The 12,390-nt window shown below is 45.3% G+C and overlaps 1 protein-coding gene across 1 annotated transcript in view; it reads right to left on the bottom strand.

Annotated features, from left to right (window-relative positions):
• CHRM2 (cholinergic receptor muscarinic 2) overlaps positions 1-2,834 on the bottom strand; it is a 175,906-nt gene extending 173,072 nt beyond the window's left edge. The window contains exons 1-2 of the mRNA XM_069763191.1: positions 2,098-2,834; positions 1,679-2,062 (exon numbers count right to left, since the gene is read on the bottom strand). The gene's annotated coding sequence lies outside the window, so the exon portion shown is untranslated. The remainder of the gene's footprint in view (positions 1-1,678; positions 2,063-2,097) is intronic.
• Between the last annotated feature and the right edge of the window lie 9,556 nt (positions 2,835-12,390).

Below are 12,390 nucleotides of genomic sequence, written 5' to 3'. Positions count from 1 at the left end.
AGGTACCAACAATGAGGAAGGGGCAATAACAAGGAAGAAGGGGCATCAACAAGGAGGAAGAAACATCAATAAGGAGGAAAGGTCACAAACAAGGAGGACGAGGCACCAAAAAAGAGGAAGGGGCAATAAAAAGGAAGAAGGGGCACCAACAAGGAGGAAGAGACATCAATGAGGAAAGGGCACAAACAAGGAGGATGGGGTGCCAACAAGAAGGAAGGGGTGCCAACAAGGAGGAAGGGGTATCAACAAGGAGGAAAGGGCAATAACAAGGAGGAAGGGGCCACAACATGGAGGAAGGGGCACCAACACGGAATAAGGAGCACCAACAAGGAGAAATGGGGATCAACAAGGTGGAAAAGGCGCCAACAATGAGGAAAGGGTACCAACAAGGCAAAAGGGCAACAATAAAGAGGATGAGGCACCAACAAAGAGGAAGGGGCAATAACAAGGAAGAAGGGACACCAACAAGGAGGAAGAGACATCAATAAGGAGGAAAGGGCACAAACAAGGAGGAAGGGGTGCCAACAAGGAGGAAGAGGTATCAACAAGGAGGAATGGGCAACACAACGAGGAGAAAGGGGCCACAACACGGAAGAAGGGGCACCAACATGGAATAAGGAGCATCAACAAGGGGGAATGGGGATCAACAAGGTGGAAGGGGCGCCAACAATGAGGAAGGGGTGCCAACAAGGAGAAAGGAGCACCAAAGAAGAGTGGGTAACAACAAGGAGGAAGGGGTAACAACAAGGAGGAAGGGGAAGCAACAATGAGGAAGGGGCACCAGTGAGGAGGAAGGGTTATCAACAAGGAGGTCAGGTCATCAACAAGGAGGAATGGGCAACCAGGAGGTAGAGGCACCTATAAGGAGGAAGTAGTACCAACAAAAAGGAAGAGGCAACAACAAGGAGGAAGGGGCATCAACAAAGAGGAAGGGGCACCAATAAGCTTGTGTACGACACTGCATAATAAGTTAGCGCCATAAATATAGGGTGCCACAATTATGCTGCTAGTAATAATGGAGGTAATGAGAGTATTTAACCCTCCGTATTCCAGGGCAATGACCGGCCATGTTCTGGATGCTGCCAATGCTGCGTAAAAAATTGGACATCACAATGGGCTCCGTAATAGGTGACAGATTATACTGAACTTGTGCCAACCAGGTTAGGGACAGACGTGAACGTGATTAAAAAGACCAATGTTGGCCAATATGTTGCCAGTGGTGTAGGCGGCATAGGTAGCAATTAACCCCTTGTCCACCGAGCAATAGCCACAGGTGAACCATGAAGGTGGAAATGAAATCCGTAAGTACGGGTGGGTTGGGATGAGCAGACCATCCAGACTGGCACCTAAGCACAACCCTGCAAGGTTGGCACCTCCTCGCCAGCTGATAGGTGAAAGTGTTAAATGACTACATGGCAAACAATGCAGTTTGTCATTAGGACTGACGGTAATTAAGTGCAGCAATGTTTGCCTTGGGTGGGAAACTGACAAATGACTGTAGTGGATTCCTGGATTTCTGCAGAGAGGGAGCATCTGGTGTTACTGAAACAGTTGACGACAGCACCTTCTGCGTCCCCACAGCGAGAGGTGCCAGCGCCAATGCCAGCCTACACATGCCCCAGGCAGCATGGCACCACAGTCACAGCTGTATGGGGACAGGACAAGAGCAGCCACCTACCTGGGAAAGAGCGCTGGGCATCAGAGGTGGTCGGTGCAGTGCCCACCAGTCATAAGAAGGTGCAGGGGTCTTGGTACAAGTCTCCCATCCTGTCTTCCTTGGAGCTGAGGGTGTTGGCTGCTGTGGCAGGACAGTCAGAAGAGCAGTGGCATTGTCCTGGGTGATGGTCACATCCCTGCTGTTAGAATATGGCACTGCCAACTTCATGCGCTCTCAGGCAATGTGGGCAATGGCTGCAGTGTCAGAGGCTGCAAGGTGAGGAGAATTCATCCATCTGGGCATAAAGGTGAAGTGGGGGGAGGTGCTGTGCCCACCTCTGCTGCAGGTGCCGGCTCCCCTCAGTGCCCACCTCTGCTGCAGGTGCCGGCTCCCCTCAGTGCCCACCTCTGCTGCAGGTGCCGGCTCCCCTCAGTGCCCACCTCTCCTGCAGTTGCCGGCTCCCCTCAGTGCCCACTTTTTCTTCAGGTGCCGGCTCCCCTCGGTGCCCACCTCTGCTGCATGTGTCGGTTCCGCTCAGTGTCCACCTTTGCTGCAGTTGCCGGCTCCGCTCAGTGCCGACCTCTCCTGTAGGTGTCGGCTCTGCCCAGTGTCCACTTCTCCTGCAGGTGTCGGCTCCCCTCAGTGCCCACTTCTTCAGGTGCCGGCTCCCCTCAGTGCCCACTTCTTCAGGTGCCGGCTCCGCTCAGTGCCGACCTCTCCTGTAGGTGTCGGCTCGGCCCAGTGCCCACTTCTCCTGCAGTTGCCGGCTCCACTGAGTGCCCAACTCTCCTGCAGGTGCCCACTTTTCCTGCAGGTTCCGGCTCCGCTCAGTGCCCGCTGCTCTTGCAGGTGCCGGCTCCGCTCAGTGCCCGCTGCTCCTGCAGGTGCCGGCTCCGCTCAGTGCCCGCTGCTCCTGCAGGTGCCGGCTCCGCTAAGTTCCCGCTGCTCTTGCAGGTGCCGGCTCCGCTCAGTGCCCGCTGCTCTTGCAGGTGCCGGCTCCGCTCAGTGCCCGCTGCTCCTGCAGGTGCCGGCTCCGCTCAGTGCCCGCTGCTCCTGGTGCTGCCCGCTGAGCTGCTGGCGGTGACTGTGCGCAGACCCTGCACTAGGACAGGATTACAGCTGCTGAATGTGCGGCTCCTCCAATGAGATCCGCACTGCTCCCTGATTTGGTGGCTCTGGCTGAATAGAGAAAGCCTCTGTCTCCTCTGTCTCCCCTCCTGTCACTCTCATCATCATATTCTGCTGCCTCTTTCTACACACATCACCCCCTCTCTCCATCTCTGTCTCTTCCCCATTCCTGCTATCTCTTTTTTACTGTCTCTGCTCCCCTCTGTCTCTCTCTTTCCTCCCTCTGTGTCTTCCATGCTGAGATCTCTGTTCCTGCATCTCTGATGAGACTCTCACATCCAGTCTGTTTCGGGGTAGTCTCGCCCTCTTCTGTTTCGGGGTAGTCTCGCCCTCTTCTGTTTCGGTGTAGTCTCGCCCTCTTCTGTTTCGGGGTAGTCTCGCCCTCTTCTGTTTCGGGGTAGTCTCGCCCTCTTCTGTTTCGGGGTAGTCTCGCCCTCTTCTGTTTCGGGGTAGTCTCGCCCTCTTCTGTTTTGGGGTAGTCTCGCCCTCTTCTGTTTCGGGGTAGTCTCGCCCTCTTCTGTTTCGGGGTAGTCTCGCCCTCTTCTCTGGTGGTCGCTGCATGTCTGTCTTCTCTCTCTCATCTTTACCTGTCCGGCATATTCCTCTGTCTCTCCTTTCTCTACTCCTCTTCCTACCTTCCTCACTATGTCTCTTCTCTTGTGCCTCTGTTTCTGCTTCTCTGTGTGTCCCCCAGTCTTTCTTCATTTGTGCCTCACAATGTGTCTCTTCTCTCTCCTTCCTCCATCCATTTCCCAGTGTCCTCTGGTTTTATGTCTCTTTTCCTCTGTCTCTGCATCGCTCATGTTGTCTCACAATGTCTCTTCTATCTCCTTTCTCTGTCCATTTATCAATGTCTCTGATATACTCTTCCCTCTCTTTCCTATCAGTCCCTGTGTGTCTCTCCCCTACATTCTCACTATCAGGAAATAGAAAGTTCTGATTACTTAAGTTACACATACAGAGCTCTCAGCTGCAGTTTCCTCTGCCTGCCAACACAAGGCTGGAATTCTAAGCCACTCTTTCTCCTTCCCCCCGGCTATATAGTTGAAATGTGAGGCCAGTGTGCTAGCCCATTCACTGAAGACTTTATATGGCCCTGTGCTGCGAAAGCCGTCTCTCCATAAATCCCTCATTCCCCCCTCCTGCCTAATACCAGCCCAAACTGGTACAGTCTGCTCCAGTAGCAATTGGACTCTATTGTTCTTTTAAAGTTATGTATAATAGCACCGATCCGGGCTAGAAATATAAGGATTATATATTCCGGATGTCCTTCGAGAAATCTATAGCTCGCTGAAATCGCTAGGAGCTAAACCCAAAGAGATGCAAGGAGTGGATTTCTCCATAAGTGGGTCATGCAACTATAACGTGTTTATACTTAAAAGAACCCCCCTGATGTGGTGAGCATCGTGATTATGGTGTCGTTCTCATACGAGGTTCATCCAGCGAGTTAGGTATAGAAATGGTTTGTCATAACTCTAAGAAAGGGGAGGATTCAGCCTCTGAGTGAGGTCACCACAGGAGGAGTGTCTTGGTTTTGGGTATGGAGATAACTGAGTGAGCCCTCAGTCTTCACTGGTCTCTGTCCTGAGTCTAGCTGCAAGACAGATGTGTGATATACATCTCGATGTGTGCCCCTCCTCCACAGCACACGGTCAGTCATGGTGTGAAATGATATGAACAAAATGTAATTATTTTTCAACTTTAATCCCATTTTATTTTTAATTCTACTGTACATATGACTTGTTTACTTTTATAGTACCTTTTTATACTGTAAACACTGCCTACTTTTTTTGGAGTAAAATATATAAAATTACTAGCTTTGTCTCTCCTTGCTCTATAACAAACTGTCATGTCCTCTGAAGTAATAATAATAATAATCTTTATTTATATAGCGCCAACATATTCTGCAGCGCTTTACAGTTTAACAGTTTCAAACACAACAGTCATAGGTAACAACGTTAACAATACAATAAAGCAAAATAAGATGACCCTGCTCGTGGGAGCTACAATCTACAATGAGGTGGGGGAGATACAAAGTACAGGTGTATATTTACAATGATGTATTTACAATGATGGTCCAGTCATCTTCAGGGGGTGGGGGGTAGATGGAGATAGTGAATGGGCTACACACACACACAAACATAAAATGACTTTGATTAGTTAACGTGGTAGGCCGCTCTGAACAAATGTGTTTTGAGCAAGCGCCTAAAACTATGCGAGTTGGATGGTCCTAATATCTTGGGGTAGAGCATTCCAGAGAATTGGCGCAGAGCGGGAGAAGTCTTGGAGTCGAGAGTGGGAGGCACGGATTAGTGCAGAGGTTAGTAGAAAGTCATTTGCAGAGCACAGCGGTCTCTTAGGCCGATAGACCGAAATGTGGGAGGAGATGTATGGGGGTGCTGCACTGTGGAGATCTTTGTGGGTGAGAACAAGTACTTTGAATTGTATCCTGTAACGAATGGGCAGACAGTGTAACGACTGGCGAAGAGCGGACGCGTCCGAGTAACGATTAGCCAGATGGACGACCCTGGCTGCCGCATTAAGGATGGACTGGAGAGGGGAAAGTCGAGTGAGGGGGAGGCCAATTAATAGAGCGTTACAGTAGTCCAGGTGGGAGTGGATTAGGGCGACAGTGAGGGTTTTTGTTGTCTCCATGGTGAGAAAAGGGCGGATTCTAGAGATGTTCTTTAGGTGTAAGCAGCATGAGCGGGCAAGAGATTGTATGTGGGAGGTGAAGGAGAGATCGGAGTCAAACATAACACCCAGACAGCGCTCCTGCTGCTGGGGTGTTATTATGGTGCCACCCACGGAGAGGGAAATGTCAGATTTAGGGAGGTTAGTAGACGGCAGGAGCAGAAGTTCAGTTTTGGAAAGGTTGAGTTCAGATAGAGAGCGGACATGATGTTGGAGACTGCGGACAGACAGTCAGTGGCGTTCTGTAGTACAGCGGGGGTAAGGTCAGGGGATGACGTATATAGTTGTGTGTCATCAGCATAAAGATGGTACTGAAAGCCAAATCTGCTGATGGTCTGTCCAATTGGGGCTGTGTAGAGGGAGAAGAGAAGAGGGACAAGGACTGAGCCCTGAGGTACCCTAACAGTGAGAGGAAGAGGAGATGAAGTGGAGCCAGCGAACAGAACACTGAAGGAGCGGTCAGAAAGGTAGGAGGAGAACCAGGAGAGAGCAGAGTCCTTAATGCCTTGTGACTGGAGCCTAGAGAGCAGGAGAGGGTGGTCAACAGTGTCGAAAGCTGCAGAAAGGTCGAGGAGAATGAGCAGAGAGTGGTCACTGTTACATTTTGCTGTCAGAAGGTCATTGGTTACCTTGATGAGTGCAGTTTCTGTCGAATGTAGGGGCCAGAAACCAGACTGTGAAGGGTCTAGGAGGGAATGAGTGGAGAGGTAACGGGTAAGGCGGGAGTAGATCAGGCGCTCCAAGAGTTTAGAGATGAAGGGGAGATTGGAGACCGGTCTGTAGTTGTTTTTGCAGGATGGGTCGAGGGTAAGTTTTTTAGTAATGGAGTAATGATAGAGTGTTTGAAGGAGGAGGGGAAAATGCCAGAGGAGAGGGAGAGATTAAAAATTGTAGTTAGGTGAGTTGTAACGACTGGAGAGAGAGACTGGAGGAGGTGTGAGGGAATGGGGTCGGTGGAGCATGTAGTCGGACGAGAAGAGGAGAGGAGCTTGGAGACTTCTTATTCTGTGATGGGATCGAATGTGGAGAGTGAGCCAGGGGAGATGCAGGGAGGGATGGGAGTCATTGCACTTGGTGTCTGGGAGCGGATTTCCTGACGGATATTGTTTATTTTCTCTATAAAGTGGGAGGCCAGGTCATCAGTACAAATGTCTGTGATAGGGGATTGTGCTTTTGGCCTGAGGAGGAAGTGAAAGGTGTTAAAAAGTTTCTTGGGGTTGTTGGATAGTGAGGAGATCAGGGTGGCACTCCTAGAGCATAGCTGGAGAAATCGGGTTTGCGATGTGACCAGGGCTGTTTTATTCTGTGTTTGGAGGTTCTGAGGGTGAGGGGAGCTACTTGGTCAAGGGTGCTTCTAAGAGTGTCATTGTAGTGATGTACAGCCAGATCAGGACAGGAAAAAGAAGAGATTGGGGACAATGATGAGTGTAAGGAGTCTGATAGTGTATGAGGGTTAATGGCATGTAATTTTCTGAATGTGTGGTAGGTAGGAGAGTGCTGGGGTGGGCGAGGAATTGTGAGTGTGAAGGATAGAATGTTGTGGTCAGAGAGGGGAAGCGGTGAGTTATCTAGGTAGGAGATTGAACAGAGCTGGACAAAGACCGGGTCCAGGGTGTTACCGTCTTTGTGTGTTTCAGAGGTGGAGAGCTGTGAGAGGCCTAGAGAAGTGGTTAGTGATAGAAACTGGGATGCAGATGTGGAAGTGGGGCTGTTAATGGGGATGTTGAAGTCTCCCAGGATAAGGGTTGGTAGCTCTGAGGACATGAAGTGCGGCAGCAAGGCTGAGAAATGGTCCAGGAAGTGGGTGGGTGAGCCTGGGGGCCGGTATGTGACCGCTATTCTGAGGGAGAGGGGACGAAAGAGCCTGATGGTGTAGACCTCAAAAGAAGGGAATGAGAGTGATGGAACTGGGGATATAACCTGGAACGTGCATTGTAGGGACAAGAGTATGCCGACTCCACCACCAGGTCTATTTGTGGGTCTCGGGGAATGGGAGAATTGTAAGCCACCATGGGAAATGGCAGCAGGGGAGACAGTGTCAGAGTCCTGGATCCAGGTTTCAGTGAGGGCCAACAGATTCAGAGAGTTGTTCACAAAGTAGTTGTGCAGGAAAGGAAGCTTGTTACATACAGACCGTGGATTCCAAAGGGCACAATTGAAAGAGAGAGATGAGGGAGTGCAAGTAATATTAATAAGGTTAGTATGGTTTTGATATGAGGTAGGGTAACGGTTGAGGTTGGGGGATGGGGACCGGGGTTGGGGGAGATGTCCCCCGAAATCAGTAGGAGTAAACAGATAAAAAGCAAGTAGTTTTTGGAAGTGTATGAAGTTTTTTTGTGCAGTGTGTTTGGGCAAGATGGGCTGAGGTTTTTCAGGAAGGTGAGAAGTGCATGGCAGCTGTACATGGGAGATGGAAGGAGAGAGGAGCTGATGTATATGAGTCGTGATGGAGGGGGGATGGGGCGGTGAATGTGGACTGCAAGGGAGCATAGGAGGATAGGTATAAAGCACATGGATAGAGGGGAGTGCAGAGTGTGGGTTACCTGACTCCTGCCCTGACTGACTGCCATGGAATAACTGCTGTATCACGACGCTTATCTTCGTGATGGATTGTGGGACCAGGGTGGAGATAATTTGGCAGCTGGGGCCAGCACACCAGGGGGTGGTTAAATGATCAAACACATTGTGGCTGGCAACATGCTATAACACCTTCCACCTGATAGTATCTAGGGTGGCCACAGTCATGGATATACATCAAACAGTGAGTGAATCGTACAATACAACCAATGAATTATACCAATCATTAAGCAGGCACATTAAAATATTTTGCTAGATGGTAGAGTGGCAGATAGCAGACAGCAAGCAGAGGGAGTTTATACCATTAGAGTTTTTGGATATATGTCCCGTAGCATTTCTCCTGTCCTTGACAACCTTCCATGTGGCCTCAAGGCCTCTAGTCACCTCGCCTCCCGTCGGCTCCATCAGTTCTTCTTGGTCACTCGTACACATCAAGGACAACAGGTTATGCTGAATGGCAGATGAGCCAAGCAGGAAACAACCCAGGCCGCAAAAGATTGCAGAGATGATTGCAGCACAACGTCAATAACCTGAAGCAAACAATTCATAATGCTTACAGCCAACAACGTGTTAACCTGCAGGACTGAGCAGCAGTAGATGCAAATTGTAGAAACCACACGCCGGAGCTCCCTTTTTCCACACTTCCCAGTACATATTGCACCTGCAATTATTCAATAGATTCAGGGTCCTGTCTTCGTTATGCCTAAGAGTGGTCCAAAGGACAAAAGTGCAGCAACAAAAGGACAAAAACCGAACCCACTACTTTGTAGCCCATTTCTACTTCTGCGCTGCTAATGATGGATTATACTTGACAACAGGCAGTGGACAGAAAGTTAGAAAGAAGAGATTGGAGTAAGAGATTTGCAGATTGTCTATATTCGTCATGCTATCAGATTAGTGTCTTAAAGAGCAAGCGCCCCCTTTAGTGTCTCCTCTGGATACAAATTATATGCATTGCCTCTCCTATCTATAATTCCCGCAGTTCTCTTTCCCATCACTTTTCCGAACAGCGACAATATATTTAGTATTTTCATGATTTGCTTAATATTCTCTCTCGTTCTGTAACCTTGACACCCTCCTCCTCCTCCCTATCTCCACCTGTCACATCAAACGCTGCCGTTCTCCCCCCGCACTTCCTACCTGACACCTTGTATCACCCCCAGTTCTACCGCTCAGTCTCACATTTCATCTCCGCTTCTGGGGCTGACAGGCTGTTTGCTTCCATTTTATCTGCGTTCCTTCTGTTTAGAAGGGGGTCTATCCTGTAAATGGATACAAATGTTACATTCTTATGATTCTTTTTTTTTTCCTAATGTAAACAGATTATCATAATTACATATTCATGGGAAAGAATGACAAATGAAGAAGGAGCCGAGCGCTATTACATCTCACTGGCTGCTACGTATCTCTGCTTAATTAAACAGTGAGACATCAGGAAGACTCGGAGGTAGCTGCAGCGTCAAATATTCCTGTGTGATTTATGGCCTAACATGACACAGGAGGAAAAGAGTTAACTGCTCAGATTAGATTCAGAAGTGCAGAAATGTGAAGCACTTATGATAGAAAGTCACCGTATGCATCCAAATGAGCAGCCACAGCTAGAAAAGCACAGGCTGAAACCAGTTCACATACTTCTACATAGGAGCAGTATTATAGTAGTAATATTCCTGTACATAGGGGCAGTATTATAGTAGTTATATTCTTGTATATAGGGGGCAGTATTATAGTAGTTATATTCTTGTATATAGGGGCAGTATTATAGTAGTTATATTCTTGTATATAGGGGCAGTATTATAGTAGTTATATTCTTGTACATAGGAGCAGTATTATAGTAGTTATATTCTTGTATATAGGGAGCAGTATTATAGCAGTTATATTCCTGTACATAGGGGCAGTATTATAGTAGTTATATTCTTGTATATAGGGGGCAGTTTTATAGTAGTTAAATTCCTGTACATAGGGGCAGTATTATAGTAGTTATATTCTTGTATATAGGGGGCAGTATTATAGTAGTTATATTCTTGTACATAGGGGCAGTATTATAGTTATATTCTTGTACATAGGAGCAGTATTATAGTAGTTATATTCTTGTACATAGGAGCAGTTTTATAGTAGTTATATTCTTGTATATAGGGAGCAGTATTATAGCAGTTATATTCCTGTACATAGGGGCAGTATTATAGTAGTTATATTCTTGTATATAGGGGGCAGTATTATAGTAGTTATTTTCTTGTACATGGGGGCAGCATTATAGCAGTTATATTCCTGTACATAGGGGCAGTATTATAGTAGTTATATTCTTGTATATAGGGGGCAGTATTATAGTAGTTATATTCTTGTATATAGGGGCAGTATTATAGTTATATTCTTGTACATAGGAGCAGTATTATAGTAGTTATATTCTTGTACATAGGAGCAGTATTATAGTAGTTATATTCTTGTATATAGGGAGCAGTATTATAGCAGTTATATTCCTGTACATAGGGGCAGTATTATAGTAGTTATATTCTTGTATATAGGGGGCAGTATTATAGTAGTTATATTCTTGTATATAGGGGCAGTATTATAGTTATATTCTTGTACATAGGAGCAGCATTATAGTAGTTATATTCTTGTACATAGGAGCAGTATTATAGTAGTTATATTCTTGTATATAGGGAGCAGTATTATAGCAGTTATATTCCTGTACATAGGGTCAGTATTATAGTAGTTATATTCTTGTATATAGGGGGCAGTATTATAGTAGTTATATTCTTGTATATAGGGGCAGTATTATAGTAGTTATATTCCTGTACATAGGGGCGGTATTATAGTAGTTATATTCTTGTACATAGGGGCAGTATTATGGTAGTTATATTCCTGTACATAGGGGCGGTATTATGGTAGTTATATTCTTGTACATATGGGCAGTATTATAGTAGTTATATTCTTGTACATAGGGGCAGTATTATAGTAGTTATATTCTTGTACATAGGGGCAGTATTATAGTAGTTATATTCTTGTACATAGGGGCAGTATTATAGTAGTAATATTCTTGTACATAGGAGCAGTATTATAGTAGTTATATTCTTGTACATAGGGGCAGTATTATAGTAGTTATATTCTTGTACATAGGGGCAGTATTATAGTAGTTATATTCTTGTATATAGGAGCAGTATTATAGTATTTATATTCTTGTACATAGGGGCAATATTATAGTAGTTATATTCTTGTACATAGGAGCAGAATTATAGTAGTTATATTCTTGTACATAGGGGCAGTATTATAGTAGTTATATTCTTGTACATAGGAGCAGTATTATAGTAGTTATATTCTTGTACATAGGAGCAGTATTATAGTAGTTATATTCTTGTATATAGGGAGCAGTATTATAGTAGTTATATTCTTGTACATAGGAGCAGTATTATAGTAGTTATATTCCTGTACATAGGAGCAGTATTATAGTAGTTATATTCTTGTACATAGGGGCAGTATTATATTAGTTATATTCTTGTACATAAGAGCAGTATTTTAGTAGTTATATTCTTGTACATAGGAGCAGTATTATAATAGTTATATTCTTGTATATAGGGAGCAGTATTATAGCAGTTATATTCCTGTACATAGGGGCAGTATTATAGTAGTTATATTCTTGTATATAGGGGGCAGTTTTATAGTAGTTAAATTCCTGTACATAGGGGCAGTATTATAGTAGTTATATTCTTGTATATAGGGGGCAGTATTATAGTAGTTATATTCTTGTACATAGGGGCAGTATTATAGTTATATTCTTGTACATAGGAGCAGTATTATAGTAGTTATATTCTTGTACATAGGAGCAGTATTATAGTAGTTATATTCTTGTATATAGGGAGCAGTATTATAGCAGTTATATTCCTGTACATAGGGGCAGTATTATAGTAGTTATATTCTTGTATATAGGGGGCAGTATTATAGTAGTTATTTTCTTGTACATGGGGGCAGCATTATAGCAGTTATATTCCTGTACATAGGGGCAGTATTATAGTAGTTATATTCTTGTATATAGGGGGCAGTATTATAGTAGTTATATTCTTGTATATAGGGGCAGTATTATAGTTATATTCTTGTACATAGGAGCAGTATTATAGTAGTTATATTCTTGTACATAGGAGCAGTATTATAGTAGTTATATTCTTGTATATAGGGAGCAGTATTATAGCAGTTATATTCCTGTACATAGGGGCAGTATTATAGTAGTTATATTCTTGTATATAGGGGGCAGTATTATAGTAGTTATATTCTTGTATATAGGGGCAGTATTATAGTTATATTCTTGTACATAGGAGCAGTATTATAGTAGTTATATTCTTGTA

This window comes from Ranitomeya imitator, chromosome 4, assembly GCF_032444005.1.
Source record: "Ranitomeya imitator isolate aRanImi1 chromosome 4, aRanImi1.pri, whole genome shotgun sequence".
Lineage (NCBI taxonomy): Eukaryota > Metazoa > Chordata > Amphibia > Anura > Dendrobatidae > Ranitomeya > Ranitomeya imitator.
This window is presented reverse-complemented; position numbering and strand designations above follow the sequence as displayed.